The sequence below is a fragment of the Cupressus sempervirens genome, chromosome 5, assembly GCF_028749045.1.
Source record: "Cupressus sempervirens isolate cs-2001-9-10 chromosome 5, ASM2874904v1, whole genome shotgun sequence".
NCBI lineage: Eukaryota > Viridiplantae > Streptophyta > Pinopsida > Cupressales > Cupressaceae > Cupressus > Cupressus sempervirens.
Window position 1 is genome coordinate 431,141,303 of NC_143122.1, and position 13,019 is coordinate 431,154,321.

A 13,019-nucleotide genomic window follows, 5' to 3' on the forward strand; every position below is an offset into this window, starting at 1 on the left:
GAATCATGGGTTCAAAAAGAGCATGTTTACTATTATTCAAAGTTCCATAACTTGAATAACCCATCTTCCTAAGGAACTCATAGTTTTTCCCATATTTCTTAAGAGAAATAAGAGTTGTGAGCATGACTTCATCATATGTCTCTTCTTTGCTATGAATCCAATCTCTAACAACCTCGTATTTCATTTCATCTTCTCACGGAATTGAAGATTGAAAAGTGTGCCATGTATAGTCATAGCCAAAGATGAATGGTTCATGTTATCAAACTATTTCCCATAAGACTAAGGGGAAAATGGGAGTGCAATAATGGAATAAAGAGTATATTCTTCCATAACAATGTTTAAATTTTTGAGTCTTTTCTTGTAATCAAAAAATATGTTTCTAGCTTCATTAGCAACTCTATTATTTGGAATTAAGGGTTCATTGACTGAAAATTAGAAAATTTCCTCAATGTCTCTTGAGACACCTATGTGCAAAGAAATTGTTCCCTTTAGGAATGATTTTGAGCTTGAAGGGATAAAGGAGGAAGGAAAGGATCCTAAACATAAATCGAGTCAAAGGAAAAAGGCTGAAAAGTAGAGCAATACAGCCCCCAAAGGAGTGGAGACTAGAAGTAGTAAATTGGGCTAGCAAGCCAAGATGAAACCATATGTTGGTACTCCAAACAAACTTGGAAGGAAATCTTCTAGGAGAACTAGAGAAATGGAAAGTATGCAGAATATTTTTGATGGTAGACAGGCAACTATTTTGGATTTTAGTCCTAAAAAATAGATATGAAAATTATTACTTGGAATATTAGGGTTTGAATAGTTCCCATAAACTTGATGTTGTTAGGAATTTTGTTAGAGAGCATAAATTGAATTTTCTACTTCTACAAGAAACAAAGATGGAAAAGGAGAAAGTTGAACAAATTAAATCTTTTAAAGATTATTGTTTAAAAGTAGGTAGTCTAGAAGGAGCTTTAGGGGGAACCTTGATGTTATGGAAGAAAAATTACTACTCAGGAACTATTTTGAATGCTAGTAAACATTTTATGGTGGTTAAAATCACTAGTATTGACCAGAATAAGGATTGGTATATTGTCAATATGTATGCTCCAAATATTAAGAACCTTAGGAAAAAGGCTCGGGACTCTCTCTCTCATATAAAGAGTAAAGACTACTTTGGGCGATGGATTACTATGGGAGACTTTAATGTTCCTCTTTATGACCATGAAAAAAAGGGAGGAAATGTGAGTCAACTGGAAGGAAGATTGGATCTCATGGATTTCATCAATAAGGAGGGTTTAATGGATATGAATCTTCATGGAATTTAGCTTACTTGGAGTAAGAAGAGGATAGGTAATGATTGCATTTAGGCTCGTCTAGATAGAGCTCTTATTTCACCTGATTGGACTAAAGAGTTTAGTTGCAAATTGGAAACATTTTAGAAAATTGGGTCAGATCATTTCCCTTCAATTTTTTTTGCTAATAAGATTAATCTCAAGAAAAAAATTCCTTTTAGATTTGAAAAAATGTGGATGTAGCACCCATAGTTTGAAAGTAAATTGGTTGAATGGTGGAATATAGATGTTGAAGGTACTACTCTTTATAGAGTAGCCTCAAAGTTAAGAAATGTTAAAAAGGAGGTGAAAATATGGAATAAAAGATGTTTTGGTAATATCTTTGAGAGTAAAGAAAGTATTAAGGATGATATCCAATCTATCCAAGACAATGTACAGAAGGATGGATATACTCCTAATCTTTTTAGAGAAGAGAATGAAAAGTTGGTTCAATATCATGATATTATTACTAAAGAAGAAACCTATTGGAGGCAAAGATCTAGATCGATCTAGCTAAATGAAGGAGACAAGACTACTAGGTTTTTCCATCTTTCTACTCTGAAGCATAGAGATAAAACTCGTACCTCATATCTTAAAAAGGGAGATTTGAAGATTACCAAGGAAAAAGAAATTATGGAAGAGATGGTCTTCTTTTTTTCTTCTTTAATGTTAGTTGATCCCAACATTAATCCTATACACCATGCTAAACTTTAAAAGGCGATCCCTCCTTTAATTTATTGAGGAATAGAATAAATTGCTAGGATCCATTCCTAAGGAAGAAGAAATCTCAAAATCTATTTGCTCCTTAGGAGGAGACAAATCACTAGGACCAAATGGTTTTCCCATGTTCTTTTTCTAGAAGACATGGAAGATGGTTGGAAAAGATGTTCGTGATGCTCTCAAGGAATTTTTTGGGGCAAAAAGAATGCTTAAGGAAATCAACTCTACATTCCTATGTCTGATTCCCAAAAATATTGGAGCTGATTCTCCAGACTAGTTTAGACCAATTAGTCTCTGTAATTCCTTTTACAAGAGTATTTCAAAAGTCCTAACTTCTAAGTTGCTACTGGTGCTCCCTTCTCTCATTGTTGTTAAACAAAATGGTTTCATCCTAGGTAGGCAAATTCATAATTGTGTCATTGCTTCTCATGAGAATATTCACTCTCTATCATGTTCTAATAATTAGGGGTTTATCATGAAAGTTGATATTGCTAAAGCCTACGATAGAGTTGAATGGGCCTTTCTTGTTAAGATTTTATAGACCTTTGGATTTGATTATAAGATTGTTTGAGCTATTTATTAGTTGATCTCAACTACTTATGTTTCTATCCTGGCGAATGGTTGTTCTTCAAATTTTTTTAGTCCCTCTAGAGGTTTGAGATAGGGAGATCCTTTATCCCCTATTCTTTTTGTTATTATGGCCAATTGTTTGGGGAGATATATTGAGAAATTGGTTCAACAAGGGGTTATTAAAGGTTTGTAGCCTTCTTCTCAACCTCTTACTTATTCTCATGGTCAATTTGTTTATGATACTATTTTCATAGGTAAATCTAAAGTTAAGGAAGCTAGAAACCTCAAGAAAGCCCTTAATTTTTACTCCTCTATCTCTAGTTAGTTGGTAAATTGGAAAAAGAGTGCTTTGTTTTTTATTAACATCCCTATCCCTAGATAGAACAAAATTGCTAAAATTCTTGGGTGCTCAATAGGATATTTCCCTTGCATTTATTTGGGTCTTCTTTTGGGCCCAAAAGCACCTGATTCTTTTTGGAAAGATCTCATAAAGAAATTTAATAAAAATTTGGAAGGCTAGAAGGGTAATCCTTTGAGTCAAGATAGTAAAATTACTCTCCTTAAAGCCTATCTCCAAATTATTCCTACTTATGCTTTGAGTCTTTTTAGAATACTAGTGAAATTTGCAAATACTATTGATAAAATTCAAAGAAATTTTTATGGATTGGAACTGAGGAAAAGAAGAGAATGGCTTTGATTGCATGGGATCAAATTTGTAAGCCTATCAAAGGAGGGTGGATTGGGAATCAGATCTATAAGAAGTATGAATAGAGCTCTTTTGGCAAAACAAGGTCAGAGAACTTATCATGATGACAAGGAATGGAGTACTATATAGAAACTTAAGTATCTATTTAATGCTAACTCTTTATCTAATTTCTTATCATCTCCTAGTGTTCTTTCTCCATTTTCTATTTAGGGAGCTATTCAGGGAACTAAGAAGACTTTAGCCAAAGGTTGTTCATGGAAAATTGGAAATGCAAAAAAGGTTAGATTTTGGGAAGATTCTTGGTTAATGGATCATCCTCTGATTGGGGACTTTGAGGGTACTACTCAAGTTGACAGATGTAAGCAAGTGTATGAGACTCTTGTGGGTCATTATTGACATAATAACACTTGGGTTAACCTACTTGATGTTGACCAAGGTTTTTATAATATCTAGATAATGTTGAATGCCTTTTCTTTATATCCCCATCAAGAGGATAAGATCATATGGAATGTTGATCGTAGTGGTTAGTTCAAAGTTTCCTCTATATTTAAATCTAAGGAGAAAGATAATCAACCTTTATGGTCCCAAGCTTGGATAAAGGGTCTCATACCAAAAATAAATATCTTTTACTAGATTTTTCTTCAAAAATAATTCTTACCCAGGATAATTTGCAAAAGAGAGTCATAAATATAGTAAATAGATGTACTTTATGTAAAGGAGGTTTTGAAGACAAAGACCATTTATTTTTGAACTATTCTTACAGTCAACAAGTTTGGATCACTATTCTCACTTACTAGAACATAACTTGGGTTCATCAAAATAATGTTGAACTTTATTTTAAAAGTTGGAGATTTCCTTCTAAGGATTCTGATGTTGATTTTCTATGGAAAATTACTCTTCCCCATTTCTAGTGGGGTATTTGGAAAGAAAGAAATAACAAAAATGTTAGAAATAAAGAAATGCCAGGATGGGTGCTTGGACAAAATATTGTTAGAGCAATAAAGGAAAATTTTAAGTCTCAAAGAAGATGTGATCAAGATTTTTGAATTAATTCTCTGATGATACGCAAAGGTTCTAATTTAAAAAAAGATGACCCAAGATTGATGACTAGATGGAAGGCTCCTCCTATTGGATGGCTTAAAGGGAACTTTGATGGTGCTACTAAGGGAAATCTAGGTAGAGCAGGTTGTGGAGGTGTCTTGAGAGATCATACAAGTAATATAATTAATGCCATTGCAATACCCATTGGTAACTCTAATAGTCACAAAGCAGAGGCAACCACTACTCTTTATACTATGAGACTAGCTACTAAAACTAGTTTTCCAAACTTTTGGATGGAAGGAGATTCTTTAAACATTGTTAATATGCTTAATGATAAAAAATATATTACATGGTTGATTGAGGCATGTGTTATGGAAATTAAAACTTTAATGAATAAATTTGAAAAAGTGATTATATCCCACACATTTCGCGAAGGTAATGTGGTGGTAGATTGGATTGCCAATTATATTGTCCAAATGGGATATAAGATGGCATGGAATGGTGACTTAAGAAGGAACGTGGATCTCAAAGCCCTTATTAATTATGATGCAACTCATGCGATGGTGGGAAAGATTTGCTAAGATTAGCAATTCAATGATATTTTAGAGTGGGGTTACGGACATCAGTGTTCTTCCCTTGAGGAAGTACATTTATGTGATTTTAATCTTGGCCACGCACATATCTATTTTAAGGTATGCCTTAGTTGTATCAATGAATGCATGGTATTTGATTAACTCTTTTGTTCTTCATCTCCATTTGATTCTAGTTTATTGCAGCAACTTGAAATCTTTGAAAATGGGTGGAGAGCCACAAAAATAGGAGCCTCAAAATTGCAAGGCTTGGAAGGAAAAAGCTTCTATATGGAAGATTTTTCAAAAGGGAAATGTAACCAATTTTTTGGAGCATCTTCATGGGTTTAAACCTCATGTTATTGTGGTGTTCTTCAAAAATTGGATTAATGATAGGGTTTCTCTACATGGTGTGACTGTGCATTTGATAGAGGAATTCATAGCTAAGGTGATAGGTTTTCCAAAGGATGGCATTAAGTTCAGCAAAGAAATGAGAATTTTCAATGCTACGTTCAAAAAATTTCCCAAAATGAAAGCAGAGGAGAAAAACCTAGAGAAGAATGGAAATTTTTATGAACTAGGTCAGATAAAGGTCATCCAGTAGCATGTGCTCTCATGTATTCATGAATATTTTATCTTAGATGGAGAGCTAAAATATGCATAAATTTCACTTTGTGTTCCTCAATCACTTTAGGTACAAAGATAGGCTCTTGTTTCCATTTTATTTGTGATTTTTTGTACTCCAAAATTTGCAAGCTCATAAGAAAAAAGAGTTGTGTCCTATTCTGCATGAAGGGTTAATTTTACTCATAGAGGTTTACTATAAAAACAAGGCCATTATGTCTTCTCCTCCTAAAAAAAAGAAGGGCTCTGTTAGCGAAACTTACTCTAGGAAGAGTAAGGGTGATGACACTATCAAGGGTAAAGGGAGGGGTCTAAAACAAGAAACCAAGCAATCTCCTCAACACAATGTGGAAGAGATTACTAAGTTTAATCATTCAAAAAATAAGAGGAGAAAATTTTGGAGGAGGAGAACACAGATGTGGGAGATTTTAGTTCCAATTTGGAAGGCTACTTGGATACTAAGGGTGATAGTGATAAGAAGGATGAGGAAGAGAGTAGCGAGAAAAATACAGGGTCAGGCAATGTTGGTGAAGAGGAAAATTAGAGTGAGAATTCCAAGGGAGTGAGGGATGGAAAAGAGGAAATGGAGAAGGAAAAGGAGGACCCTTCTAATGTAAATGTGAGGGAAGAGGAAAGGATAAACAAGGATGAGTCTTCAGGCAGAGAAGAAATGGGGAAGGAGAATAATGAGCCTCTTCAAAGGGAAATTATGCTCTCTTTTCTATATACTACAAAACTTAAAGCTAATACCTCACTACAAGCTGACTCATGGATGTACAATGAATTAGTGGGACTTAAAAGGAAAATGGAAAAGGTGCAACAAAACTAGGACATAGAATGTGCTAAGATCAGTCAAATGGAAGTGCAGGTGGGTAATATACTAGACAAACTTAAGGAATATGAACAAAATCTTTGGCTGCTAATCAAGGAAAGTGGCAATAAGATGGAGCAGGTAACTTCCAGTATCTATGCTACTGCTGGAAGTTTAGGGAAGTGTACCAATGAATAAATTATGTCTCCAAGGGGACCAAGTAAAAGAACTAGGCAGAGCTCTAGGAAAAGGGCAACAAAGACTATTGGTGGTTTTCTTGTTGATACCATTCAAGGCACTATAGAGATCAGTAAAGACGTGGTCAAAATGATAAAAGAGATGCAATAGTAGCTTCTAGTGTATCTAGTTTTTGGTCTCTATTTTTAGTTTTGGTCCTGGTCACTGATTTGGCTTTTTCATCTAGTATTTATCTATTGTTAAAACTAGGTTCCAGGTCCTTGTAAAACCTGGGTTCAATTTATGGTTCTATTTTGTGGTTTCAGGTCCCTATAAAACCTTATTTTTCTACTATTTAAACTATAGATTTTAGGTCCTTGTAAAACCTTGTTGTGCTTCATGGTTTATTTTTTTCTTTTCTGTTAAAGGTTTCGGGGCCCCTTCAAAACCTATTTTTACCTTAATCTAAAATAGTAAGTGTGTTTATTGATATTTTAGTATCCCCAAGAATAGACACTTACATACCATTGAAGGGAAATTTTATAAATTAATGATAGGTAGAAGGAATAGCTTGCATATCATATATCCAAGGTCTTACTAACAAGATGTTATATGCAAGTGGAATATTAAGAAATTGGAAGATGACCACTTTCTCTATAGGAACCACTTGAATAGGTAGCATAACTAAACCTTTGGAAGAGCACTCAACTTTGTCATAATCTTTAATAGTGATATTTCTCCTAGGGTCAATAGAAAACTCAAAGGGACCCTATTGTTGTGCAATATTGAAAGAAATGGTATTTAAGCCTATGTTGGAAACAATTGATCAATTGTGTATTGTCTTTGATGTTACACAAAATATCATATAATTTCTAGTCACTGTATGTCGAGCTCATTTAGGCACTAAAGATAGTTTCCTATACCTACCGAGCATTATAGAGTTTTCCTAGTTTAGAAGTCAATGTCTACCAAGTTCACTCAGGTGACAAAGGAAAGTTTACAAAATTTGAGTGTCAACCAAGCTCACTCGATTAATAAAGGAAATATTGGATGAAACTAGTGTTAACTGAGCTCACTCAGTTACCAAAGGAACTTTGTGAATATGCAGTGTTAACCAAGTTCACTTGGTTAACATAGAAAAATCACTTTGGGTTAGTTTCTACTAAGCAAGGCCGGCTAGTGAAGGATTTTCTTATTTTGGCATTTAAGTAAAACTGAATTGTTTGTTGGCTCTAGTTGATTGAGAAGATGAATATTAATTATACTAAAGTTGTGTTCAATCCAACTTGACAATGTGTAAGATATAAATATAAGGTCAAGTTGAGGATTGAATGTGTACTGGAAGAGAATTGAAGATTTGATGATGCTTAGAGGAAGTGAATTAGAATGATAAGCATAATATCCTTGTTGAGGTGCAAAGATACAATCAAACAGAAAGGATCAAATATACAAGCTAGAATTGAGATCTATAATCAGCAATTTAGTTGCATCAAAAATTAGGTCATCTCATTGTTACTCTCTAACCATTTTAGCAATGATCTAAATCTCTTAACAAAGTTGTCTTCATAGCTATTTGTAAATCTTCTAACAAGGTGACATTTCTATTGAATTGTCTAAAGACCTCTAACAAGGTCACTCCTAATAGGGTGATTATATCCTATAATAGGATCACACCTAAAAGTGTGTTTTATAACCTTTAATAGGGTTAGCTCCTAATAGGGCTCACTTCAGAAGAGTGAAAAACTAGTAACTAGTTACAATTGGTGGTTTTTCTCAAATTGGATTTCCACATTAAATCTTGTTGTCAAATGTGTTCATGTTATTTCCTTTATATATTTTCAACTAAGTTAAATTAAAATAAATCATAGGTAATATCATAAAGTTTTTCATGATAAGCTTTCACTGAGTTATTTTAGTGTTTTCTAAGCTTCAGCATTTGTTAATGAAAACTAAGTGCCTGTGTATTTGCCAAGGTACAACAGATTTTTTTTTTTTCATTGAGTTTTGATTTGTATTAACATCTAAGGGATTTGGGATTTATTTTTGGAGTAACTGATTCACCCCTCCCCTCTCAGTTACTTTTCATTTATTTCCATTAATTGTTATTAGAGCTTTTGGTGTTTTAAAGAAGGTTTTAAGGACAAAAACTAAAGATCAAGATGTCTTACAGGAGAGAGATTCCAAGTTGAATTGAGATAACTAATTTGTAGCATGGCAAGGACTTATGAGTCTATATTTGGCAACTATCAGTGATTCAAGATGTAAATATCTTTATAGTGAATACACGAATCATACTAGAACTTTATTAGTTGAAGATATTGCTGAAAAGAAAAATCATAACATCATGATGATTGGCATTGCTTCTACTCTTAATTATGTTGAATTTAATGAAGTTAAAAATTGTACTATAGCTCATGACATGTGTATTAAACTGAAATCCATCTATGGAGAAGATGATAATGTGAGAAGAGCTAAAGCCAAAAGTTTCAAAGGAAAATTTGATCAGCTGAAGATGAAAAAAGATGAAAGCATTGCAAAATATGTTGAGCAAATCAAAGCAAGTATGAGCACAATAAAGGCATCTAGACGAGACATCAATGATAAAATAGTTGTAAGCAAGGTACTAAGAACTCTTCTTCCTATCTATGCAATTAGAATGTCTATTTTTCAAGAAATGAGATGTGATCCAAATAGCAATATAACTTTAGATCCTCTAGTTGGAAGATTGACAACCTTTGAGTTGGATAACTATGATAACTAAGTTCCTAGTTTTGAAGGTATTGAGTCTGCATTTGAAGCCAAGCTTTTACTCAAGAAAAGGGGTAGGAAATCAAAAGCCAATCAATCAAGAAGTGAAGAAGAAGAAGAAAGTTGAGACAATGATCTTGAAATTGTTAAAGCCCTACTTGCAAAGAAATATTCCAAAGGTAGAGGAAAGTACAAAGGTAAGATTCCTCAAATCTATTTTTCTTATAAAGAAGTTGGTCATATTGCTATGAGGTGCCCAAATAGAGAAGACAAGGATGAAAAGAAAAGTAATAAGTACAAAGCCAAGAAGGAATTCAAAAACTTCAAGGACTACAAGGAAAAAAGTAAGAAATCTTTTTTTATGGCTAAAGATTCTAATAATGGTGAAGATAAAATGGTATATATAGCTATAAAGGATGAATATGATGATGAAAAAGATAAAATGACACTTATCTCTAATGTTAGCAAGAATGATACATGGATTATTGATAGTGGTTGTTCACATCATATGATTGAAGATAAAACAAAGTTTGAGCACATAGAACATTATGATGTGGTAGTGTGAGGTTTGGAAACAATGAATCTTGTTGCATAAAGAGAAAGGGATGTATCACATTAACCAATGAACTTAGATGTGACAATGCTTATTGGGTTGAAGGACTAAACCATAACCTACTAAGTGTGGCATAGTTGCATAACATTGGATTCAAGGTGGAATACATGAATGGGAACTACTAGATGGAAAAGGAAATCTAGTTGGGTTTGGCAAACAAACAAAAGGTAATCTATTATACCTAGATCTCAAAGAAAGTTCATGTTTTATTGATCAAGTAGAAGAAAGCTAGTTATGGCACAAAAGGTTATGTCATGTAAAATTTGATAACCTAGTCAAGATAATAAAAAATAGAAGAGTAAGAGGTATTCCTAGCTTAAGGAAACCTGATATGGGTCTATGCAAAAATTGCCAAATTGGTAAGATGGGAAAAACTAGTTTTAAAAGAAAAAACTATCATTTTGAAGAAATCTTAGAGCTTGTACATATAGACTTATGTGGACCTATTAGAATAGAGAGTTATAGTGGAGATAAGTTTTTCATTCTATTTGTTGATATTTATTCTAGAATGATGAATGTAATGTATCTAAAAGGAAAATTTGAATCTTTTTAAAACTTTAAGTGGTATCTAGCAAGAGCAAAAAAATAAATTGGAAAGAAGCTAAAATGTTTGAGATCAAACAGAGGTGGTGAATTTATTTCCAATAAATTCAATGAATTATACATTGAAAAAGGAATTAAGAGATGGGTATTAGCCCCTGGTACACCTCAGTAGAATTGAATAGTTGAAAGAAGGAACAAATCCATCATGGATTGTGCAACAACATTGATGATAGAAAGGAATGTGGCAATCAAATACTTGAAGGAAGCAATCAGTACTGCAATGCATACCTTGAATAGAGTATAGTTAAAGAAAGACTCAAATCAAACTCCTTATGAACTATGGTATCGCTACAAACCTAATGTAAGTTACTTGAAAGTATTTAGCAGCAAATGTTATATCTTAAAAGAATTTAGGAAAGAAAAATTTGTTTTAAAAGGCGATGAAGACATATTCCTAGGATACTCTTACAAAAGTAAAGCATATAAATGTTTGAATTTGTCTACTCATAAAATCATAGAAAATACACATGTGAGAAATAATGAGTTTGTAGAAAAGAGTGAAGAAGAAAGCAACAAAGAACCTAAAGAGTATAGAAGATTTGTTTACTATGAACCTAATACTTTGCCAAATCTATCTAGAAATTAGGAGGTCTTGCCTCTAAAGTCCCCAAAATATCCAAAATCTGCTAAGTTACAATTAGTGCAATGTGAGTCACATTTTGAAGGACCCTAGTCACAATCAGAGGCTATCAAGTTGTTGCCAGAGTAAACCAAGTCTGATGGACATGAGTCACAGACAATGGGACTCAAGCTTAATATAAAAGATTATGAAGAGATTAGTGAAAAAAACTCCAAATCCAAAGAATTTGTGTTAGCAAAATATGTTAAAAGGCATCATTCACCTAATCACATCATTAGAAACAAATTAGATTGAATAATGACAAGAAATAAATTGAACACTACATGTTTGCTTACTAAATTTGAACCTAGAAATGTTAAACATGCTTTGGATGATGAAAGTTGGATTGAAGAAATGAATGAGGAAATAGAATAGATAGAGAAGAAAAAAACTTGGACTCTTGTTCCTAGACCCAAGGATGAAAATGCAATTGGCACAAACTGGGTATTTAGAATTAAGCTAAATAAAGATGGAGAAGTTTCTAGAAACAAAGAAAGGTTAGTATGTAAAGGTTATTCTAAAGAAGAAGGTATTGATTATGGTGAAACTTTTGCTCCTATTGCAATATTAGAAGGTGTTAGAACTTTACTAGCATATGCAACATACAAAGGATTTAAAGTATATCAGATGGATGTAAAATTTTCATTCATGAATGGAATACTTGATGAGGAAGTCTACATTGAATAACCTAAAGGTTTTTTACATGAGTAAAAGAGATATGGTCTACAAATTACACAAAGCTTTATATGGTCTCAAGAAAGCTCCCAGAGCTTGGTATGAAAGACTTCATAACTACTTGATAAAGATTGGTTTTCAAAGAACAAATGATAACAATAGTCTGTATATCAAAGAAGGACCAAACAAGAAGATTGTGTTGGTACAAATATTTGTGGATGACACTTTATTTATAGGAAATGATGACTTGTGCAAGGAATTTTAGAAGAAATGAGTAAATAATTTGAGATGACTATGTTTGGAGAAATAAAATTCTTTATTGGATTGCAGATCTAGTAGAAGAAAGATGGTATCTACATTACTCAATCTAAATATATCAAAGAGATACTAAAGAAATTTGTAATGGAAGACTCAAGACTAGTTGGAACTCCTATGTCTACTAGACATAAGCTTTCCAAAAATGATGATTCCAAGGAGGTAGATCAAACCACATATAAATTAATAATTGGAAAATTGTAGTATGTAGTGTATACAAGGCTTGATATTACATTAGCAGTCAGTATGGTAGCAAGATTCTCAGCAAATCCCAAAGAGAATCACATGATGGAAATCAAAAGAATCATTAGATATCTAAAGGGTACTGAAAAATATGGTTTATGGTACAAGAAAGGAGGCAAATTGAATTAAGTATTCATAGATGCTGATTGAATAGGAAGTGTTGATGACAGAAAGAGCACTAGTGGTGGAGCATTCTTTCTTGATAAAAGACTAGTGTCTTGGACAAGCAAGAAATAGAATTGTATTGCTCAATCCATAGTAGAGGCAAAATATGTGGTAGCAATAATTAATTGTTGTAATATTGTTTGGTACAAACAACTATTGGTAGGCATGAAAATTGAGATCAAGGATCTAGTGGTTATATACTATGATAACACCAGTGTAAATAATATATCAAAGAATCCTATGATGCATACCAAAACAAAGCACATTTCTATGAAATATCATTTTTTGAGAGAATTGGTATGAGATAAAGAAGTAAGATTGGAATATGTAAATACAAAAGAGTAAATTGTAGACATATTTAGTAAGCCATTACCTAAGGATGCATTTCTATATCTAAGAGGTAAGCTAGGGGTAATTCCTCTATCCGAAGATCACTAAATAAAGTTTAGTGATGCATCAACCAAGGCATGTTGAAGATGAATCAATTGATGCAGTATTTAG